This window comes from Canis lupus, chromosome 19, assembly GCF_048164855.1.
Source record: "Canis lupus baileyi chromosome 19, mCanLup2.hap1, whole genome shotgun sequence".
Lineage (NCBI taxonomy): Eukaryota > Metazoa > Chordata > Mammalia > Carnivora > Canidae > Canis > Canis lupus.
In genome coordinates this window covers 32,992,696-33,017,153 of record NC_132856.1, presented here as the reverse complement: position 1 = coordinate 33,017,153, position 24,458 = coordinate 32,992,696, and the positions used below count along the sequence as shown (strand labels likewise).

Genomic DNA, 24,458 nt, shown 5'->3' with positions numbered 1-24,458 from the left:
GAAGCTAGTAGGGTAGGATTGAATTAACCGCAGTAACAGCAAAAAGACAATTCCCCTCCATATGGGATGGTTGATGCCTGTTGTCTGGGCTTCTGTGTCTGCAGTTGTCCCATCCCATGGCTTATTTATTTCCCTAGTTATGTTACCATTTCGTGCTTGTTGTCCTCTGCCTACTTCAATGTCTGGGGATGCAGCATTAATATTTGAGCAAGGGTGGTATATCCCATAGCATATCCAGAATGGAGGAGACAAACAATAAATAACAGTGATCAGCCTGTGCTACCAGACCTTCCTTGGAGAGCTTTACTGTGCACACCAAGAAATGGATTCATGAAAGTTAGTTTGGTGGAGTGGAAAGTAAAACACAGAAGAGAAATAGAGTGGTGCACACAGCTGTCACAGTCATGTCAGAAATCCAGACGAGAAAGGTTAGCATCAGCAGCTCACAAAGACCTTCCAGGGAAGAGCAAGGCTGCTATTGCTATAGTGTGTCAAGCACCTGACACAGGAGTGAAGCTTGACAAGTCATTTTGATGCTGAGCTGGAAAACTCCTTGAAAATAAACACATTGTTCAAAAAGGCCAAAAATCCAAATCAATACAAAGAAGAGAGCTAAGAGAATGAGTGAAAACAAGTTAATGAGGAATAATGGCTTGCCCTTGCCTCCACTTCTGATCATCACCCCAGCAAGTGCAGATGTTTGGTGTTGACAGACTGAGTTGTGCAGTGGGAAAGTACAGCCTGAAGATTCAGGCAGACCTGAGGTAAGACCCAGTTCACCTACTTGCCACTTAAATTTAGCATTTAGCAAGCGACTTCTTCTCACTAGGAGATTCTTGGCTGGTTCTGGTTGCACTGAATCTGGGCTTGAGTTTATTTTTCTGTAACCTAAGGATAATAGTATTCTCTCTATCATGTTGTGTTAAAGATGATGTGAGATAGTGCTTAGAAAGTGCTCATCTGCAGAAAGTGCTCAATAAGTGCTAGTTGCTAGTTGCCTGGGGCCTATCCTTTGTCCTCAAGCTCTGGGGAGTGAAATGCTCTTATGCCTTGCCCTGACTTCCCTCTTCTTCCTGTTTTTTTCCTCTTCCTCTTTCTCCTTTTCCAGTTCTGTAAGGATGGCGAAGTCCTGAGCTGGCAGATAAATTGGGCTCCAGCTCAGGGGAAGCAGAGAGAATGCTTGATGTACTTGTCCTGCCGCTGAGGGAGCAAGCTGCGTTTGTGCTCCTGGTTTCCATTACTGAGCTGGCCATATTTTATCTTCCCTTAAGTGGCAGCCAGATCCCTCCAGGTCAGGTCAACACAGACTCTGAATACAGGAGAGAGAAGCAGGTACTAAAACTGGTCAGAGGTATTTATTTCTCCTTCAACTGTGCTCTCTAAAAGCGACACTAACATCTTCAAACCTGAAGTTGGGAGTTGCAGTTCTTTTGCAATGTCCTGTGAATCTCTGGCCTGTTTCCACTCAGGTGAGCCTATGTAATACTGCCAGAGGTGTTCTTTTGTACAGCTTTCATCGTGATGCCTACCTTCTCAAAGCCATTGCTAACTCCCCAGTGTCTGTGAAATAAATCCCAAACTTCTTACGTCAGCACCCAGCTCAAATGCTTGCCCTTCCACAAAGCTTTGTTTGGAGCTAGGTGGAGGTAATCTTGCCCTTCTCCAAACTCCTCTGGCTTTCTCTGAGCAGAGCACAGATGTTTGATTCTTAGAATTCTCCCCCCGCCCCCTGCTGTACAGGCTTTTAGAATCTTAGTCTTCCTCTTCAAAGAACATAGGCCTTTTGAAAGTAAGATTTATGCCCACCCCCTGTCTGTTTTCTCCACAGTGTGTAACAATTATTAGATGAATTATTAGATGAATGAATTTGAAGGCAGTAGTTGAGCTGTAGTATGTATATTTAATTGCTGGTGATGTACTATTTGATATGCAAAATTCAAATTGGGATGGCAAATTCTTGCCATGCATGCCCTCATGGTTTTTCTGGTGCATATGACTAAATTCTTTTCATGTGCCAACCCTAATGTGCAAGTGGCTGTCTTGGAGAAGTAGATTGTGAAGGCTTCTAAGGTTATGTCTTATGCCAGTAGGATAGAATACTGTGATTTTTAATGTTTCCCACTACCACTGTATTAGAATTGATTGAAAGATGGAAGCTGTATGTCATATCACATCTAATGTTTCCATATTAGTAGAAAGTTGTAATAAATGATATGGATGCACTTGCAATTAAAACTGACTCTCCTAAAATTGCAATCACATCAATATATGGAGAAGTTGTGGAAATAACACAGATTGGAGTCACTAGTCCAAACTTTCACTTTGGCCTCTTCCACTTGGGAGCTAGCAGCAAATTGCTTAATCTCCATCTCCACATGTATGTTACTAACACTCGTTTTGCCTACCTCACAGCCAGAGAAGAGGGTGGTTTTCCTGGTCCTGAGGACAAAATGAATTATTTAATAATAGACACATTATGATGAGAATTCATAAGTAACATATTATTTCTTACTTCAAAAGACTCACGTGTTCTTTAAATTAAAGACAAAAATACAGAGAAAAAAAAGAAATCCACTAACTCTTATTGAACAGAGACAATCACTAGTAACAGCTCAGTGTATATCCTTCCAGATCCTTTTCAACGAGATTTATAGTCTTTGGAACCCTTTGAGATTTGTTTTCTTTTTCTTTATCAATATAGGGAGAATATTTTTAGAATTTATTAAATATTCTTCTATAACATTGCTTCAATGTTAAATAGTATTTTGTTGAATATTAATAGTGTGCTGCTCACTGTGAAGTACAAAGCAATGTTGGTTTGATTATTTATATTATGAGCACCACACAAGAAATTGGTCTGATGAGTTAAAAACTGCTGCCTTGTAGTTTGCTTGGAATATTAGGTGTTCAGGTAGCACCGGGGGCTATTATATAGGAATTTTATGGCAACAGTAATTAAGTTGTGTTGGTTTTTATGAAGGCCAGTGTATTGGATTTGATAGGTCTCAAAGAAAAATAAAGAGAGAGAGAATGAATCTTCCTTAGGTAGTGTTTGCGTGGCTACTGGATGTTAGTTTTATGAATGTTTCCACAGTGAAGAAGGGATAGATTTTTGAAAAGTTGTAATCAACAAGAAACAGGGAAGGTAAGGTTTTGAATTTAGCTTTTGGAAGGGCTCTTTGTTCCCCTTCAGTTAAAAACAAAAGGAAATTAGCAAAAACTGAGCAAATTTAGAAAAATACACCAAGCACTATACTTATTTCTGCTGATTTAAAAGAAATAGTCCTTCTTTGAGAATAGGAGTTTTTTTTTTTTTTTTTCTTTTTGTCTGGAGTACAGAGACCAGATTATTAGGAACATGGGACAATTAGGAACATGGGATAATTTTCCAATTTAGGAACCTATACTATTTCTGTAAAATATACATCACCCTATATAGTTAGCTCCATAGGACATATTTCCAAGGCTCTTTTAGAATTCTGGCTACTTGGGGTACCTGAGTGGCTCAGTGGTTGAGTATCTGCCTTTGGCTCAGGGTGTGATCCCTGGGTCCTGGAACTGAGTCCTGCATCAGGCTCCCCACAAGGAGCCTGCTTCTCCCTCTGCCTATGTCTCTGCCTTTCTCTGTGTGTCTCTCATGAATAAATAAGTAGAATCTTAAAAAAAAAAAAAAAAAGAATTCTGGGGACTTGTGTCTAAACAAACACACAAAGACCTGTCTTATATCCCATTTCTGCCATTTACTAGTTGCTGATCTAAAAGAAATACCCAATCTGCTTCACCTCCAGTTACATGTATTATAGGATAATTCTTAGAGTTAAATGAAAATCATGTATTTAAGTTCTTGGCACAGTGTATGCACTCAGGAAGTGTTGGTCACACTCTTCTATAGAAGGCTCCAAATAGGTCATGGAAGTAGACAAGTTGGCTCACTCTCTCTCTTCACAAACTGATGACTGAGCCATCAAAAATTTTATATTTTCTCAGCTGATTAAATAATGTGTTACAAAAACACTGATAAGCACATTCTTAAGAAGGTTCTAGGAAATTTGATAACTGGTCAAAGCAAGAGTGAAAGGAAAAAAAGTCATAGATATTTTAAGATTTTTAATGTTTTCTCTTATTATCAGTTAACTTTATCTTAATTCTAATTATATCCCTATGGCTTAGAGGCCTCCAGATGTCCATTTCCAGCCAGGCCCATGCTCATGCACATGTCCTTCTGTGGCATCTTATTTCAGGCCTACCATGAAACCATTTGGGATCAAAACCTCCTGGTTAGGGAATGCTGCACTTAACTCTCACCAGGCTCTCCTCTATGGCCTAAAAAGTAACTCTAAGTATTAATTCTCTTAAATATGGAAACTCTTCTATTGAATCATTGTCAGCTGCTTAAACTTTAAGTAAAAGAGCACTAAAAATGGGCCCGGCCCAACATTTAAAATCCAGTTGCTAGGCACCTAAGTGGCACAGTCGATTAAACAGCTGACTCTTGGTTTTAGTTCAAGTCATGATCTCAGAGTCATGAGATCAAGTCCTACATCAGGCTCCATGCTCAGCACAGTCTGCTTGAGATTCTCTCTCTCCCTCTCCCTCTACCTCTCCTGCTCATTCTCTTTCTCTCAAATAAATAGATAAATCAATCAATCAATCAATCAATCAATCAATGTAAAATCCAGTTGCCACACAGCGAAGTTTAATTGATGTTAAAGGCGTCTGATAGACCCTTGTCACCATCAAAATATAGGGTATTTTGTGGTCTGGAAGAATTAATTGATTGGCTACTTTAGAGATTATAATATTGATTTGTTCTTCATGTCACATTTGTTACACCTGTGATAGCTGCCAGAGAAAACAATATAGTTGCAATTATTACCTGCATATTTTTCAGGATAAACACTAGATGGTTTTGCATTTGTTTATTCCTTTACCAGGTAAAGTTGTTGTCCAATAATTAACTAGACCTTGAATTTAGGGAAGAAGCAAAGCACTTGATTTTTTTCTTGTTTGCTACGTGTACTATATGTAAGAAATTCACGGAAGAGCAGGGTAGAGAAGACATTTTTTCTTTTTTTTTTAAGATTTTATTTTTTTTATTTATTCATGAGAGAGAGAGAGCGAGAGAGAGGCAGAGACACAGGCAGAGGGAGACGCAGGCTCCATGCAGGGAGCCTGACACGGGACTTGATCCTGGGTCTCCAGGAACACGCCCTGAGCCGAAGGCAGGCGCTAAATTGCTGAACCACCCAGGGATTCCTGAGAGAAGACATTTAAAAAAATTGCTATACAACATGGTTAAGAAATTTCTCAATGATTATTAAATCATAAAAGAATAATTGGATGGAAATACTACCTGATTCTCCTGGGAATTCTAGTGACATTTTTGAGAGCCAAGAAGGGTCTCTGCATGAGTCTTGAAAACATTCTGTAATTTTTTTCCTCTTTTCTCTTCAGCTCAATGGGTTCCTGGCCAAGCCCCAGGACCAGGAGCTGGGAGAGGGGCTCAGCTCAGTCAAGATGAAGTGAAATGCCAGACATGCTGAAACTTCTGTCTGAAATCTCCAGGGAAGTTTAAAAAACTTCAGAGCTCTGTACTTCATGAACAAAATTCTAAATTAACCATTCCAGGGTTGCTTCTGACCAACTCTTTAGTCCTTTTCTTTTGTGGCATGGTTGAAAAATCCAGTTCCAGCCCATGTGGATTTATTCAGGAAGGTGCATGGGGATTTTGGAGGAGGGTGTCATATTTCAATCGCAAAGTTGAAAATCTGCACAGCATGAAAAAGAGAGAACCACTGGCCATAGAGGAAATGTCTTCATTAGTTTTAAATATTGACATTTTGATTGGATTTTTGGTGGTAATTGCTCTATTGCACCAATACAAAACTTGTCCAGCTAGGCTGTTACTTAGAACATCTGCCCTAAATGCTTAAGAATAACTAACAAAAAGTGGATGACTTGAAATTTGGAGAAAAGTAAAAAGTGCCAGAGAAAACAGGCAATTATGGTAGAGAAGCTCTTTTTCCTTTTGGTACCATTATTCCATTTTTGGCTTCTTAAGTATAATACTGAAATGGCTACCATTCATGAAGTCTGTTTAGGAATGTAAGAGTGTCCTGTGCATTATGCTACTCCATTCTGACAGCTGCCCTGTGTACAGGTGTCAATTTGTAGATAAGGAATCTGAAGTTTAGGAAGCCTCTGTGTTTTGCCCAAGGGAGCTCATTTTATGGGAGGGCAAAATGCAAATGCTAACACATAATTTCTGAGCATCCTTCCTGTAATTCTTAGTTTTGATTATATAGATATCAGGATGGCCTATGGAGTTTTTCTGTTTGTTTGTTTATGAAGATTCCTGGGCTTTAACCAGAACCTTCAGTAGGAAGCTAGAAAACCCTGGCTTTTGCTTGTTAGTTTGTGTATTCAGCTCTCCATAAATTTCTGAGGTACAACCCTGAAAATCCATACTAGGATGACTGAAGCACAGGGCCAGAGAATTAGCAGAATAGCCGCTAGTTGGCACTTAGAGGAGAGTGGGACAGTGCATGCACACATGGTCATCTCTTTTGCCCTACCATCAGCAAGGATGCTGCAAAGCCCCTCTTCTGTACTTTTCACAGATTTGTTTTCAAAACCCTCCCCCCCCCAACTTCTAGCCTATAACAATTTCTTACAGAGTAGGTACTCTAATATGCTTACAAAATGACCACGTAAATGCTTTATCCTTGCCACAGCACAGAAGACAGCTTGGCCCAGCTAGATACAAGTAAAAGGTAGAGCTTGGGAAATAGACTGAAAAAGTGTGGCGTCTGAATCGCAGGACTCTGTAGTAATGGGAGGAGAGGAAAGAGCAGCATGTTCTGAGTACCTTGGACACATAAGGGACTTTCATGGATCATTTCATTAGTTCATGTTACTGTCCTCCAAAGTAACTTCGACTGCACACCCTGAACAGATGAACTGAGCTCATCTTTTAGTTTAGTATCAGATAGTTTAGTATCTTGCTCATTGTCATTGGCTAGTATCAGAAAAGCCAGAATTATAAGCCTCTATCTGACATAAAGCCTATACTCTTTATTATTTCTTTTGCATCTCCTAATTAGAGTCTTGGTTCTAGAGCTGCTGGTCTAACAGAAATATAAAGCAAGCTATAAATGCTAGACATATATGTCATTCAAAATTTTCTAGTACCCACACTTGAAAAAAGTAAAAAGAAACTGGTAAAACTAATGTTAATAATGTATTTTATTTAAAAAAATGTATCTTATTTAACCTAATATATCCAAAATATTATAATTTTAACATACAATCAAAAAAATCTCAGTAAGGTATTTTACATTCTTTCCTTCATACTAAGTTTTCAAAACCTGATGTGAATTTTATATTTACAACACATCTGAACTAGGATTGGCTACATTTCAAGTGCTCAGTAGCCACATGTGGCTCATGGCTGCCATATTGATAGCACAGGTATAGACAATCAGTAGTGCTGTCAGGAAACTTACTGGATTGATGTGGGAGACCTCAGTATTGGGAAACCCAGGAGAAGGTCATACTCTGAAGGTAACTGGGTCAGGCAATTTGGCATGCAGGAAACATATTATTAATTAATTAGTTAATTAAACATTAATTAGTGACTACCTTTTATGTACCAGTGTACCAGGCACTATTCTAGGCCTTGGGTAGAGAGGTGAACAAGTGCTTTCATTAATAGGATTTACATTCTAGGAGGTGAGAGAGACAATAGGCAGATCAAAGCAAAATATAAGTGATATGAAGAAAAACTCAGCCAGCAAGCAGATATAGCGTGGCAGGGACTATTTTTGATGAGATAGTGAGGAGAAGCCTTTCCAAAGACAAGACATTTGAGTGGAGACTGAAGCCAGGCATAGGAAAAGCTAGGGGAAAGAATATTCAAAGCAGAGAGAACATGTTGTCTGAGGTGACAACACATTGAGTATATTCTGGGAATAGCAGGGCCAGTGTTTGTAGGGGGGGGAGAGTAGTAGAAAGTGAAGTCTGAGAGCTAGAGTGGGGCCAGCTTGTGCAAGGCCTCAAGGGATATGGCAAGTGTGATGGGGAGCCTTCATAGGCTTTAGTCAGAGAGTGGGATTCTCTCATATACATACTTTTATAAAGGATGTTCTGGCTCTGGTATGGAGAATCACCTGGAGATAGGGGTGGTGAATGACAGGTTGCTGTTGTAGGTAATGGGTAGAGCTCTGAGGAGTAAGTCTAACTTCATTGGGATGAGGGGGACAAACACTAGAGATCCCATTTTTAGGGTACTGGTATACTAAGTGCTATTTTATATATTATATAGGCATATGTTGATAATTGGAGAGCATTTTTTTTTTTTCAAATTGCACAACTGAATAGATTAACAAGACTGGGGACCAGATAATTAGGTCATAGTCAATTGCCAAAACTGGGGTAGGATGGGCAAATGTGGCTGATGTTATAGGGTAATTTGGTCAGGGACTCCAGAAATGCCAGAATCTGCCCTAGCCTAGCCAATTCTCTTCTCTGGGAGGGTTTTAAGCAATACCGAGTTATGAGAAACAGTGGCATATACGAGTAGCACTGTATCACTAACTGACCTTGTATTTAACACTCCAGCGTACAGTTATTAGGACAAAAAAATTGACACAAGAAGCATGAAGTGGATACTAAAGTGGAAGAATTATCTTCTTGGGCCCATGCCTCACCTCAGAATCTTATCACTGGAGATGAGAATGCCCCCTCAATAGAATGTAAGCTTCATACTGGGATTCTGTATTATTTACAGCCATATTTCTGGAAATAGAACATCTAATAAGTGCTCAATATTTATTGCATCCATCCATCCACTCGTTTAGTAACTTCTTCTAACAAATATCTTTGCTAGGGCAGGGAGGAGACATGGCCATTGCATTCTGAATTAACAATCACTATCAGAAACAGACTTTCCTTGCTGTATAATGAACACTTGGGAGAGAAAGGACAGCTCATTATGGGAGCACACGTGAGTGTTCCCAAATCCTGGACAAGGGAGGGTGGGGAGCCTTCCCAGAGGCTGTGGTGCTAGCAGAGATCTTTTTTGGGCTTAGGCTAGGGGGTGTGACCTTTGTAAACTGTAAAAATACACTCTGCTGGTGGACTCACAGGCATTATCAAGGTAGCTTGAATGCAGAACTGGATTTTCTGAATAATAGCCTATAGTTGGGTGGCAAATTTAAATGGTGATAAAGCCTTATTAATATGTATGACCTACAGTTTTCCTAAATTTGGTAGAATGAAAAGCTGGCATATATGATAATTTTTAAAACCCTACATTCATACCATTCATTTGTGTAATCTGGTATATAATACCTGATTATCATAATTTTACCTAAATAATGAATAAACTAAGGGGAAAAATTAAAACCTTTCACATTAGACACAATTGTAATTCTTTTACAGTAACATTCACAGTGAAATTCTTAATTAAGTCTGCATGCTTCTTTTACAAAAGTGCATTTTATAGATATAGTTAATTTTTTAATGTCTGCATTAATGAGAGGAAAGAGAAGCATAGATAATTCCCCAAACCAAAGCTTAAAATCCATCTCCACTGGGCTGTGTGATAAAGTCTACCCTGTGCAGTGCCTGATATTTGCTTTCCTAATGATGCTCTTTGAGGGATATTAACCTACATTTGCATCCTGAAAAATAAAAGACTGTTGTAAATCAGGGAAGAGGATATGGCAGGAGCTAAGAGATGTGGAAGTCTGTTTGGGATTGACATTTTCCCACTGATATTAGGTATGCAGACTGGCCCATAAGCCATAAGGTGAAAGAGAAAAAGGTATTTCTTTCCTTCCTTCCTTCCTTCCTTCCTTCCTTCCTTCCTTCCTTCCTTCCTTCCATCCTCCCTACCTCCCTCCCTCCCTCCCTCCCCCTTTCCTTCCTTCCCTCCCCTTTCTCTCCTTCCCTCCCTCCCTCCTTCCCTACCTCCCTTCCTTCTTTCCTTCCTTTCATCCCTCCCCTCCTTTCTTCCATCCTTTCCTAATCTCAACTTATTTACTATATTTCCAGAAATGTTCAGTGTCAACAAAAACCCAGAAATCCATTCAAGTTCAGGCAAAACCTTAACAATGAACTTGGGGAAGTAACTTATCAATATGGTTACCTCCATGGGAATGAAATATTAGCCCATTTCAAGCCTAAGCCCTTCAAGGCACATGGCCATAAACTTGAGAGAAATATGCTGTGCATATATGTTGGTGCTCCTGCTTGTGCACGTGTTGATGCCCAACACAACAGTTTTTGAAAAATTAAAAGGAATTCTACAAGCATATTCAGTCATAGGAGGTTATTTTGCAGTATTTGTTGCTGTCATCATAATAAAGATTACAAATGATCTCCGAGTTGTTCAGGATACATCATCTAGGATCAGATATCAAGCCAAAGATGGCAGAAATGCATTCAGAGCCCCGCTTTATGAATTTACTTTGCTTATTGCATTTCTTTTCTTGGAAATGTAATTGCTTTGGAATTACTGGGATCAGGGGGAAAAGCATGTCATCAAGACAGTAAGCTATAGAGTGGGGAAATGTGATAAAAGTCAATTTAAGTTTGACAGAAATCTTGGGTTTCTTTCATCCATAACTTCTAGGTAACTGCTTCAACCTTTACAAAGCCAGAGGAAATATTTTTATCCATTTTTGTTGTTCAACACTGATTTAAAAAGGGCAGGCCTAGTGTATTATGAGAAGCTTGATAATAGTTTGAAACAATAGCTCATCTTAAAAAAAATCAAATAATCGAATTATTACATAAATGTAATTGCTTTGATTTTTGGTTGTGAACAGAACTGTAAGAGCAGAAATAAAACAATGATATAATTTGTTAAATACTAAATGGACATCAGATTAAGCCAAACCTCTTGTTCCTTTCAACACAAGCAACTTAAATCCCCATTTAGCTCATATAAAATTCAGCATATTATTTTCAATTACTGTACAATATATCATGTACAGAAAGAAAAATTGCAAATCATTTTCTCTTGGACATGTAGTCTAAACTTTTGAGACTAAAAGAATATACATGCACACACACATACACAGGAACTCTCATCTCTTATTCTTTGGGTACCAGTGTATGCACAAAGATACGGAATTAGTTGGGTTCCTAGCTATGTTTCTTGGATTGCAAGTGATCAAAATGGACTTTGGCTGATTTAACCAAGTGAGAATTTGTTGGAAGAGATGGGATCACTTACAGAATCAGTGTCAGGCTAAAGGCACAGGCTTGGAAATGGACATGAACCCAGGCATTCTAGCTGGCGGGAATTATTTTGTAGCACCAGAGTGCTAAGGCTCAGTGAATGAGCCCTAACCATTTTCCTTTTGTCCTGTTTTTGGTTGAAATTGAGATTCCTGGAAGGGATCAAGCATCCAATTGATTCATTTGCTCCCATGCTCACCAATGGAAGGAGAGAGAGGTCACTTCCTTTAACTGTTTCAAGAGACAATATCCAGTGGGGGAAGAAAGAGCCTCTGAAGGGATGGATGCTGAGCAGCCCAAAACAGCAAGCACACAGTCCAGAGTGGCAGGGTAAGTAGGTGTTACTCCTCGAAGAGAGATTCCTAGCCCTGCATGGTGAGCTGACCATCTCAGACTTTTCCAAATCATAGCACAGATTGATGTGATGAAATGAGCTCCTGGTTTGGAGTCCGAAGACCTGGATCTCACATTGCTTAGGTTTTGTGACTTTTTGCAACTCTCTTGTCTTTCCTGTGTCCTACTATCCCTGTCTTGCCTATCTCACAGAGTTATTATGGACACTAAGAACAATTGCATTCATGTATGTGAAAGCATTTTCTAAAGCTGAAAAAGGATTTCCAAATGCTCCTGTGAGTTTAAGAATCCTTGTGAATGACTACGGGAGCTCAAAGACAGACACAAAGAGCCGACAGCGTATTTGAGATCCAGCACATATCCTAGATACTGAGATCAATGTCACTTCATGAATGTATGTCCCTTACAGATTAGATGGCTGAAATGACTGTCATGAAATGTAATACAGGATACTAGCCCATACCTTATAAAGCAAGTCTTCAATTTCCTCTTTTTAGAACAATCTATTCCATGATGCTGCTTCCCAGTAGTCTTTAGGCTTCAGGCATCTATCTGGATTTGAGGTTCTTAAATTATAAATGAAAAACATACACAGAGGGGTCATATTTGAGGAATATGTTCTGGAGTTCTTACATAATTCAAAACTCACCTATTTTAAGAACCAATGCCAACAAAAGATAGGAGGGGGTTTTGTTTATCAGCTAAAATGAGTGTCCCTATGTAGCCCTAGCAAAACTCAAGTTTACAGCTCATTTGTTTCCTTCATCTTTGAGATTAAATTATGTGATTGTCTATAAACTTTTAATCTGGGTGGTTGGAGTTGTGTTATTATAAATTTTGCACACAAAAGGAGGCTCAACATATTTCATGTCACATTATTTTGACTCCCTGTAATTAAAATCTGCATGCAATGTGGTGGCTCTATAATTTGACATAGTGCTCTTCTGGCCTCACCTTCTAAAATACCCCAAATTTCAGGAGCAGCATTTGGTTTAAATCAGTAACATATCCACTGTCAAATGTATCCTATTTAGCAAATGCATAAAGAGGAGTCCAGTAAAGCTAGGATATGTTAGAGTACATTTCATCTTGACCCACCTATGGAAAATTTTGATTTTTTTTTTTTAATTTTGATTTTTTATAAAACTAGTGTCTGATGACAGTGTCTTGCTTTCACATGGGCTAACTTTTGTGAGTTGAATGAAGAGTCTTTGTTTGTGTGCTAGGCCAAATCCTCAGTTGTGAAATGAATTTCTCTGCTTTTGGTGAAGGGGTGAATGACACAAGTCAAGGGGCAGACACCAGCCAGTCAAGTGATAGGTTTACTTGGTTAATGTCAAGGAAGGCTTCACATCAGGGTAGGGTACTGCTGAAGGGATGATGGAGAAGTCTGGAACCACTTATAAGAATTTGGGTCACTCACAAGAAACATCTGAATTATTCATGCCTATACTTGCTGTTTAACAAATGAGGCAACTGAGTGAGGCCCTAGGAAGTTCACTCACCAACCCAGAGTTACATTGCTGTGAACAGGTGAGGACTGGCCAACTGCAGAGCTGAATTCTCACCCACAAACAACCCACCTCCTCTTTTAAGGCAAGACTTTTAAGCTATTTTGTAAAGGAGCTACTTAAAGCTCTCTTGTCTCTCTCCCTATTATACTGTTCAATGTTACTTTCTGAATACAATTCCCAGTGCCATAGCCACAAAATTCATTTTTCTCAGGGAATAATTAGATATTTTGCAAACAAACGAACAAACAAATGGGATATAGGAAAAATAATGCATTCAAAGAAAAGGTGGCTATGCAAAATAAACCAAAATTTAAAAAGAAAGGACAACAACAGAATTCTCGGATGAACATATAACTTTCCAGTAGAATACTCTCTAGTGGGATCCCTGGGTGGCGCAGTGGTTTGGCGCCTGCCTTTGGCCCAGGGCGCGATCCTGGAGACCCGGGATCGAATCCCACATCGGGCTCCCGGTGCATGGAGCCTGCTTCTCCCTCTGCCTCTCTCTCTCTCTCTCTCTCTCTCTCTCTGTGTGACTATCATAAATAAATAAAAATTAAAAAAAATAGACTAATGCTAATGTGAAAGAATTTGAAACTGAAAACAAAACAAAACAAAAAAAAACCTTTGTGGGTAGTTGTGGTTGGTAATGTTAAAAAAAAAAAAAAAAAGAATACTCTCTAGTGTGGTATTATGTGAGCATGGCATAGATGTTATGGAATCATCTAGATTCCCCTGTGTGTATCTTTGGTTCTAGTTGAAATGTCTCCTTCAGGTTTGTTAACCTCTCTTCTTTGTATGTGTGTGTAGGTTTCAGTGTGGCCTCACCAGCATTGCCCTGGGAACTTCATATGTGAAGCTATTGCCTCTTCTTCTTGATCATTTGTGATATCGCATACCTAGGTCTTATCACTTCCTAAAATAAAAATAATCTTTTACAATGGCCTGGAGGCTCATAGTTTTACAAAGTGCTTTCAGGCTATCTGATTTCACTCTATCCTCACAGTGATCCTCTGGCTTGGAAAATGAGTATCACCTCATTTTTATGGATATGTAGCTTAAACTGCAGGATATTTTGCACATGGGCAGGAGATCTGGGATCCATATTGCATTTCACTTGATTCTCCACTCTCTGTTCTTTGCTTTGGATGCAATTTCTCTGTAGGGGCACTCTTCAGATGCTGCCCACTTCCTGGGTCTGTATCAGGGGCCCTGTTCCACAATAGTATTCTAGCAACTGCTATCACAGATAGCATGCTCTTCCCCTAATGCCATGTTTATTTATGTTTTGGTTCTGTTCTCCAACCTAAGCCTAGTGTCCACACAGTGTTTCACTTCAACCTAGACCTCAGGCATGGTCAATAGGATGGGTACTGCCTTCCCACAGTGCCCCTGACCCCCTTTCAGCTTGTTAGCTTGCTGCTCTAGCAGAGCAACTTAGTACCCACATCCTCATCAGAACTGACTGCCAGCAACACATGCAGGTGCTGCTGTAATTAAGTATTGATTTCGTGTAACATGTGTATACAGAGGAAGTTCATCTCATTTGTGGGCTGCTGTTATCTGTCGGTAGAACAAAATGTGTGATTATCAGTGGATATCCTATGGCTTTGTATGGCGAACTGTAACCTCTAATCCATCTAATTGTAGTGACATTACGGTACGCCATTCAAGAGTGGACCATTTGTCTTAACGTGACCTGTGCTGCTGTTGGCCTGCTTTTGTCCCTAGAAATAGCTGCACAGATTCTTCATTGCGACTCCTTCTTAGTTCCAATTTGGCCTTGCCAGATGGAAACTCACAAAGTCCATTTACTATAATGTAATATGGCTGGGACTTCAAATAAATGGAGTATCAGGTATTATTTGTTTTCTGCTTTCTTTCTAGCAGTCACACCTCCTGGCCTTCTTCTGGTAACCTTGCTATTCCCAGGAGAGCAAGACAAGAACTTTTGGATGGAAGCAAAGTTCACATTATTAACACTGTCAGAAAATGCTGGTAGGTTCTTGAGTCCCCCATCACCTTTATGTGGCATTCACAGGCCTCCGGGCTGAGTTAAAATCTCTGCTTTGTAGATTTGATGAGGCAGGTATACTAGGGGGAGAACCCCTCATGCCCACTATAAGAATGGGAGCCTGAGGAACTGGGACCTGAGTCTATCTTAATTGTGTGATTTCTCTTTCTATTTGACAGCTTCATCTCTACTGAGCCACTGGCTGTCTTGATTAGGAACTTTCTCCTACCAGTGGAATGGAGGTTTCTAAATAAAGACATGAGCTATTTGTGTAGGTGTCTTTGCTTATTTGGAGTTTTCCATCATGGTGTGGGAGGTTGGATGGAATAGCCTACGTAGGCAGTGCCTTGCCTTCCCTGCTTGCTCAAAATATTGGCCCGAGGTATCAGGAGATGAACCAATTAAAAAGTCTTGTTTCTAGGGCTGGTATTCTCTCCTTTAACACAGCAGTTTTCTCTCTCACCTACTGCTTCCTAAAGTTACTTCCATTAGGTGTTTCTTTCCCGCTGCCATGTAAAGGGATTAAAAATAACATTGTAGACAGAATGGTGGCAGAGGGGAAGGTTTCCAATCCTGTGCACCATTGTGGGTTATATCTTTGAAGCTCATGCTGAACTCAAGCTCCATTTTAAGTGTCACTTTATTATAGCCTATTCACCTGGGTGAGGTAAGAGTCCTGAGCTAGGGAATGGCAAGTAATCATCAGTCACACTGTGGAGGTGTCAATTGCATCTTAAAAATGTCATTCAGGAATCTGGTGAATGAGCTGGAAACAAAAGTGTAAAATAAAATAATCCTCCTTGAATGTCCTCCTCTGATATGTTTCAGCAGGGGTCTTTTAGGGACCATGTTGACAATAGTAGTACACAAGGCATGAATGCTTCATTTGGTACTTTCAGGTAGGGGATGGGAGGGTGTATGGGGAAGATTTAGGCTTTGGGGTCCCATGGCTCTGGGTTCTAATTTCCCAGCTCTTGGATACTGAGCGAATAGATTACTCATCCCCCAGAGCTTCAGTCTTCTCATCTATATACTGTGAGCCTTCTGGGGATCTCGCGGGTCCTGAAGCCTGAGTAGGCGGTACTCACAACATCATCTAGCACATAGTGAATACTTCCCGAGGTGTCCCGCCACCACATTGCCTAGTCACTGAGTCAATTACGACTCTGACGATGCAGCCCTTTTCCAAAGTGAAGTTGTGTTTCTTTCTTCTTAGTAAATATAGGTCCATCCGCAAAAAAGGCTATAAGGATACTTTGATCTGTAAAATGTTCAGAGTTTCTTAAAACCCAATATAGAGTGAGTCTCTCTAAAAGGCCTAGTCTGGGGCATTGCCCTCAGCAGCAGATTTTGCTGAATAGTGCTATCTGTGCTTAATAATAAGGTTTTCTTTTTTTGTAAACCACTTTTTTTTTTTTTTCTGGAACTATTTCCTGTGATGCTGAGGTTACAGAAAATATCATTTTTCTGTCACTGTTGGTGTTCTTCAGGCCCCCGTTTTTAAATGGATGTGACTTTGGAAACTTGGGTGGTTATCTACATCAGAAAAACACCTTATCCTGGGTTGCATCGGATGACTTGAACAAAACAATGCGATTTAGATGGGGGAAATGGTATGTATTACATTTTATAAGAGCCAGCTTCCAATAATAACCATCTGACCCTTGTGATCCTATGTTTTCAATTTTCCTTTTAAAGAATGCAACAAGCAATGCTGCCAAAACATATTTTTCTGTCAAGTGTTCTCTGACTTGTGAGTTGCTGGGCATATTTTCTGTCTTCGGTGTTAGAAGACACAAACATCCATCACTTAACTTTTCTCTTAGAGTAACTTCTCATACAACTATCTCATGGCATATGCTAAAGTCCAGGTTTATATTTGAAAAGAAAGTTCCTATGTATGAGTGCAGAGAAACAGGGGCATGATTTTAACTTGGTTCTGGGTTTTTGTTTTAGTTTGGTCTTTTTGACTTGGATATGAGTTCAGTATCTGCTAATTAAAAGAATAAAAATAGAAGCCCATTGCTAACACTAAAATATATTTATTGAGTGCTATCTTACACATATCCTTTTGCTTGGCTTTATTCTGAAACAACTTATATAACATATCCTATTTAAAGGACTGTTTATTAAAGTAGCAGTTTGGGAATTCCTGGTGGGAGGTAGGTGTGATATTCAGTGTAGCTTCCCCAACTGCCATGTAGGGCATCAGCCTGCGGGTGCCTGTGTGGGAAGAGGATTCATTTAAAAATTCATTTCTAGGAAATTTCCTTTATCTTTGTATAAGAAGTCCAGATAACTTGAGAGTTATTTGGCTTCATAAAAATATTGAACTGAATCCTGATCTCAATTCTTACCTCCTTTCGTTTTCTCTTCCTTCAAACTGAAAGAGCAGTTTAACATTAGCGTAGTTGCTGTCTTAGTTATCTGTTGCTGCATAACAAGTTGTTCCCAAACATAGTAGATTAAAATAATCAACATTTATTATCCCCCAGTTTCTGAGGGTTAGGAATTCAGGAGTAGCTTGGATAGGTCATTCTTGCTCAGGATTTCTTATGGGGTGGTGGTTAGGGCTGCAGTGATCTAAAGGCTTGACCAGAACTGGAAGATCCACTTTTAAGATGGTGCAATCACTTGGCTCTTGGCTGGGAGGCCAAGGCCTTTCTATATGAGCCTCTCTACATGGCAGCTGGCTTGGCTTACCCCGGAGCAAGTGAGCCAAGAGAGAGTGAGAGGGAGGAGAAAGAGAGAGAACAAATAGGAAACCACGTTAGCTTTTACAACTATCTCCAAAGTCACACAACCATCACTTTCTCTTCATTTGTTGGAAATGAGTCACTACATCCAGCCCACATTCAAAGGAAGGAGAATTAGGCTCCACCTCTTGAAGGGAGCAGTATCAAAGAATTCGGGAAAATGCATTGAAACTGCCATAGTTATTATACTTGTCATTTAAAGTTTCCAAAGAGTTCCCCAACATTATTTCTTTAGAAGAGTTCTCAAGAGTTTCTCTCCTAGCACTAAGGCCCAGAGTTTGTTGCTCTAGAAGAACTATGGTATATTATTAGCCCTTGGTATAAATCTCTGCTTCTAATTGCTATCCTATTACATTCTGGGCAGAATCTGTCTCAGCCAGTGGAGAAATGATAATAAGCTGAGAAATTTTGCTGTTCTCAAATAGTACTTCCCTTTGGCTTTAAGGCTTCCCTTCATTGTCTTTTCATTATCATGAGGATGGTATCGCTAAAGAGCAAGTATGAGTGGACCGGCATTTATTTTATGAGCATTGAGGAGACAGGGGAGCATCTCTCTAAATTTGTGGTTCTCCTTGGTAAGATAAATTAAAACAAATCACATGTTCATAAATAAAGTGCAGAAAAGAACATCAGTATATACTGGAGTAGAAGTTAGGATAGTAATAAGGCTGTTTGTTTATAGTAACCTCTTAGGAAACATTAAATGTTTCTAAGATATTAGCTTAATGGTCTGCTAGTGAGAGGGAATGGTCTAGAGGGTTTCTTTTTTAAATCTTTTATATTAACATACAGTAAGTTATCATTTTGGTACATGGATCTATGAATTATAACATGTATATATTTTTGTAACTACCACCACAATCAAAATACCAGACAATTCCATCACCCCCAAGGCTCCCTCTTGATATCCCTTCATATATCTCTGCCACCCCCAACTCATTTCAACCTCTGATCCTTTCTCTGTCACTATAGTTTTGTCTTTTTGAGAGTGCCACATAAATGGATTTATACGGTATGTAATACTTTGAGACTAAATGTTTTCATTTATTACAATGCTTTTGAGATTCATTCAAGGTGCTGTGAGTATCAATAGTTTATTCCTTTTATTGCTAAGCAGTATTCCATTGTGTGGATGTACCATAGTTTGTTTATACATTTGCCTGCTGAAGGAGATTTGAGTTGTTGCCAGCTTGGCAATTATAAATAGAGCCAATGTACACATTTATGTACAAGTGTTTGAGTGAACATACATTTTCATTTCTTTGGGGTAAATATGTAGTAATGGGATTAGTTGGTCACATAGTAATTGAATATATACTTTTATAAGAAACTGTCAAACTGTTTTCTACAGTGGTTGTGCCATCTTGCATTCCCACCAGAAATGTATTAGAGTTCTAGTTGCTTCATATGATTACTAACACTTGAAATTACCAGTTTTTATTTTAGTCATTCTGTTATGTGTGTACTAGTATCTCATTATGGTTTAAATTTGCATTTATCTAATGGCTAATGCTACTTAACATCTTTTCATATATATATATTTTTTGGTATATCCTTTTTGGTGAAGTATCTATTTAAGTCTCTTTTTTTTTTTTCTTAAATGGGTTATTTTCTTATCATTGAGTTATGTGAGTTCTTTTTATATTGTGCTTTTGTTGTCATGCCTACACACTCTTTGAGTAAATCTAGCTCAGAAATATTTTTTCCTCTGCTTTTAAAAAATGCTTTATGCTTTACATTTAGGTCTAAGATCCATTTTACTTAAATTTTGCATAATGTGTGAGGTTTAGATTGGGATCTATCTACTTATCCATCCATCCATCTGGCATATTGACATCCACTTGTTTCAACACTGTTTGTTGAAAAGATTACCCCCTTTCCATTGAATTGCCTGTGCAGCTTTGTCAAAAATCAACTGGCCATATCTATATTGTTCTATTTTAGAAAACTCTTTGAGATTTTTCTGGTTCTTCATTTGATCAGTAATATTGTATTGTATCCTGGACATTTTGAATCTAATGTTATGAGACTCTGGGTCTTGTTTAAATCCTATCAAGAATGTTCAGAAGTTTTGTTTTAGTAGGCATTCCAACTGATTAGGTTAATATCACTCATTCCAACTGGCTTCTGGAGATTGTGGTTTCAATGCCAAGTCCATTTTCAAAAACTTTATATTGCTATTCAGATCACTGATCTGCCCAGCAACAGCAGCCCAGCTGGGACCTAGGTGGTTGACTAAGGTATGTTCCTTAGGGTCAGATCTATGCATGAGATACTTGGGGTAAGTCCAGAATTCATAAATAACTTCCTGAGTTCATTTTCACAACCTCCTTTTCTCTATGGTCTCTTAATACTTTCAGTTCTCACATGGTTCTTCTTTTCCATCTTCCACTCAGAACACCAAGGCTTCAGTTATCCCGCTCTGTTGCATATTTCCTGTGAATTCACCCTTGTCCAGGGCCAGTTAATAGAGAAGGGAAAAATTACAGATGGTCAGACAGACACATATATTATACACACAAGTAACCAGGGTTTGCCCCATATGGTCGTGGAGACCACAGCTTTTTTGATTAGAGTTTTAGGTGTCTGGATATCACAAGAGACTGTATGCAAAAGGATGGGAGAAAAGAGAGAGGAAGGGGAAAAAAAGAAGAAGAATAAAACTGGAGATTCCACCCCCCCTTTCTATCCTTTAGGGATCTCCTTTCCTAGTCCCCATGCCTGAGCTAGAGAGCTTCTCCTGGTCTCTGTGCCTTATACCCATTTCTGATATTGGGTTTGGGCAGAGGATACTGGGGAAATATGGTAAACCCATTCCCATTCTCTAAGAATGGGTGAGAGAAAAAAATCCTCCAGTTTCAAGGAGATGGGAAACAGACTCCTATCTAATGTCATGGCTCTGGGATCTAAATTTTATTATGGTTCTTTGGAAAAAATAATTTGCTGCAACCAATTAATTGATCAAGAGTTTCAAAATGGTTATATTTAAATATTTTTATAATATGTATTTTCTGGAATAGTTCTATTAAACCAAATTTCCTCTTATCTGTGGTTTATCAGTGGTACAGATCACATGGGGAAGGCAAGATAAGTATTTAAGTCTTTCCCTTTATTTATCAGTTTTCAAAATAATGAATTAACTCACAGTATCCTCCAATGATGACCTATTAGAGTTTTTCTTCCTTTTAAAAAAGGAATTGTAGTTCCACTACAATTATGAACCTCATTGATGCTCAAATTCAATATAGAACTTTTTATTATCATTTGACCACCTTGGATAAACCATGACTAATAGGCCAAGTCACTGGCCCAGATCACAACAGAAATAGTTTATAAGACTCTCTTATAGATGACTAATCTTTTCCTTATGGACATATTACAATGAATGGCCAGCAAGTGTTCAGGAATGAAGGACAATGTTATCCACCCATTTATTTTATAATTATTAACTCACTGAATAATTATTCAATTGAAACATTCATTAAACTAACAAACATTTATTGAATACCTACTGTATGCCAGCTACTATGTTAGGCACAGGGATCTCAGTAAGCCAGTAGAGAGATCATATTTAGTCAGAGAAATAAGGACATTAATTAAATAATTGCACAAATACAATGTTAAATTGTAATGTGACAGGAATTAAAAAAGATTAAGGAAGGGTATAGAAGAGATCAGGAGCGGTGGTCCCTTCTGGAAGGCCAGGGAAGGCTTCCCTCAGAGAAGATGACTTACCTGACATCTGAAGGAAGGGAAGAAAGAGGCTGACCAAGTGAAAAAGGGATGGGATGATAGTAAGTGCAATTTGGAGTATTTATGTATTATAATCTCCCCCTGCCGTCTCTGTTTTTTATTATAATCTGGTCCCGTGCCATCTCTAATCCTCCTAAATTTAGATTGAAAAAAATCTTCTGAAGGCTTCTATTGCTATTTAAAAAAATTTTTTTTTCTTTAACTTCCATTTCCCTTCCCCCCAAAATAACACTAACCTCTTCTGATCACCAGGTCAAAAATACAAAATAGGCTGTTTGAACGAATAAACAGATGTTCTATTCACCCCCAATGAAAGAAAAACCCATTCAGACAGTCTAATAAAGATTCCTGTCCTTTCCATGATTTTTCTTTGGGACGCTGTTGGATTTTTTTTTTTTTTTTTTAAGAAGAGTTCAGGAGCACTTAATTATCTGCAGAACAAGTTGGATCATGTCTCCAAGTTCAGTTTGGATTCTAGCTGAGCCCGCTAAGCAATAGGCCCCCTGGGGCTTGCTTCTGCGGCTTGCATTTGCATTGGTTACTCCTGGTAACCAGGCCTTGAGGTAAAGGAAAATAAAGCTTGGATGGTAGCTAAATAAAGAAATACCCAGATACCTGGCTGTTTACCCTGGGGACCATCCCCTTAGAGGTAGATCTGGCCTTTTCAGAAGGGGAAGAGGCTTGACAGAGAGAGGGCAGGAGAGAGAAAGAGAATGCACAAGCACGGTGGCCTTCTGCTTTAAATTAGGAGGTTTGGTTCTGACAAGTGCTCCAGGCACCCCTCTGTTGCTTACAACAATGAGATATATTCTGAGAGTGCTGTGAAGCCAGCACTGCAGTTTTTTCATTTTGTTCCTTCTTCCTCAGGCTCATGTTTTGGCAGCTGCAGGCAGGTGCAGCCCCCCCACCCCCACCCCAACCTTGGGCAGATAAGAATGTGCTCCTAGCCCAAGTGGCAAGTAGCCTTTCTGCGGATGCTCATGGCTTACAGCAGAAGAGTCATAATAGGAGTAGAGCCCTCCTTCTGGCTCAAGGACCCTCCTCCTCTGACCAGGCATTGTTGGTCCCACAGTAGCAACCTCCAGAAAATCCAACTTTCATTTGCTTCCCAAGGCAAATTACTATGTGACAGTTGATGACCTGCAAATGTCCAAAGAGTCTTGGCCAGAAAGATCTGGCCAGAGTTACAATTTTAAGGAAGAAACATTTCATTGGTGGTTCTTTTTCCAAACTCAAGCCAGCTGAAACTGGAAAGGATTTTATTGCTTTTACAACTGAATATTCCCTGGGTAGATATGGCTTCAGGCATAACATGATTCAAGTGATGTCAGGAGCCCTTGATGTCTTTCCTAAGCTATAAAAGAAAATCAGGGTGCTGTTACTAAAGGAAAAAAATGGTGTTGCGTTGCCACAAAATAATAAATGTCCACTTCAGTTAGTTTAATATATTCATAGTGTGCCTGGATGGGATTATTTTTTCTTCTCTCTCTTTCTTTCTGGTGCCTGGTACTTCTCATGGATTAAGCAATGGAGGGAGCAATGTTTGTAATGCAACTCCAAGAAAGGAAGGTGATAATGAGGTATACAAGAGAGTATACCAGGAAGTTAACCTTTGCAAGGCAAGATGACAAATTGTTTCTTTAAAATAAGTCACTCAGAGTCCAGCCACTATAGTTATGTCTTCTCTATCCATTATCCCTACTTTCTCCTTTATTTTTATTATTTATTTCTTTTTTAAATTTTAAATTCAATTAACATAATGCATTATTGGTTTCAGAGGTAGAGCTCAGTGATTCATCTGTCTCATATAATACCCAGGGCTTACTTAATGCCCATCACCCAATTACCACATCCCCCTATCCCTCTCTCCTCGAGCAACCCGTTTCTTTCCTATGATGAAGAGTCTCTTACAGTTTGTCTCCCTCTCTGATTTTGTCTTGTTTTATTTTTCTCTCTCTTCCCCTATGGTTTTGTTTCTTAAATTCCACGTATGAGTGAGATCATATAATAATTGTCTTTCTCTGATTGACTTATTTCGCTTAGCATAATATCCTCTAGTTCCATCCACATCATTGCAAATGATAAAATTTCATTTTTTTTTTTATGGCTGAGGAGTATTCCATTGTTTACATATATACCACATCTTCTTTATCCATTCATCTGTCAATGGACATCTGGGCTCCTTCTATAGTTTGGCTGTTTTGGACATTGCTGATATAAACATTGGGGTGCACGTGCCCCTCTGGATTACTACATTTGTACCTTTGGGATAAATACCCAGTAGTGCAATTGCTGGGTCATAGGTAGCTCTATTTTCAACTTTTTGTGGAAACTCCATACTGTTTTCCAGAGTGGCCGCACCAGCTCTCCTACTTTCATCCTCATCATTGGAACTCCCTGCTTCCAAGGAGCAGAACTGATAGGAAAAGATAATGACTGCCAACTTACAAAGAGGAGGTAGTGTCAGAGTGGAGGGGAAGAAGTAGATGAAATGAAAGAGGGAGGTTGTGAGGCGGGAAATGAATGTGAAGGAGAGGGTCTACAGCTAACATGTTAGTTGTGGGGGAGGCTCTACGAATCTCTAGTGAGGCTGAACCATCAAAAAATGCATGGAAGGCACATTACAGAGGTGGAATGCTGCTACCTAAAACTTAGCACCTTTTGGACTGAGTAGAGGTTGAAGTAAATAATTTATGAAACACTCTTAGGGATTCTGGGGTGTGTGTGTGTGTGTGTGTGTGTGTGTGTGTGTGTGTGTTGTGTTGGTCTGGTTTAAGAAGGAAAGCAGCAACAATTGCCTGGATCTCCCCTCATGAAAGTTGG

General features: G+C 39.2%; 2 long non-coding RNA genes across 3 annotated transcripts in view; both read left to right on the top strand.

Moving 5' to 3' along the window:
* Nucleotides 1-5,731, top strand: part of LOC140611314 (uncharacterized) — a 55,696-nt gene extending 49,965 nt beyond the window's left edge. The window contains exon 3 of the long non-coding RNA XR_012012593.1: nucleotides 5,455-5,731. This is a non-coding gene — a long non-coding RNA (uncharacterized lncRNA). The remainder of the gene's footprint in view (nucleotides 1-5,454) is intronic.
* Nucleotides 5,732-7,284: 1,553 nt separating this feature from the next.
* The window catches only part of LOC140610078 (uncharacterized), a 37,481-nt gene continuing 20,307 nt past the window's right edge, over nucleotides 7,285-24,458 (top strand). Inside the window, exons 1-2 of one of the 2 annotated variants that reach the window (XR_012011857.1) lie at nucleotides 7,285-8,753; nucleotides 11,396-11,577. This is a non-coding gene — a long non-coding RNA (uncharacterized lncRNA). Of the gene's footprint in view, nucleotides 8,754-8,833; nucleotides 11,578-24,458 lie in introns of those variants that run through there. The other variant, XR_012011856.1, reaches the window with a different exon arrangement.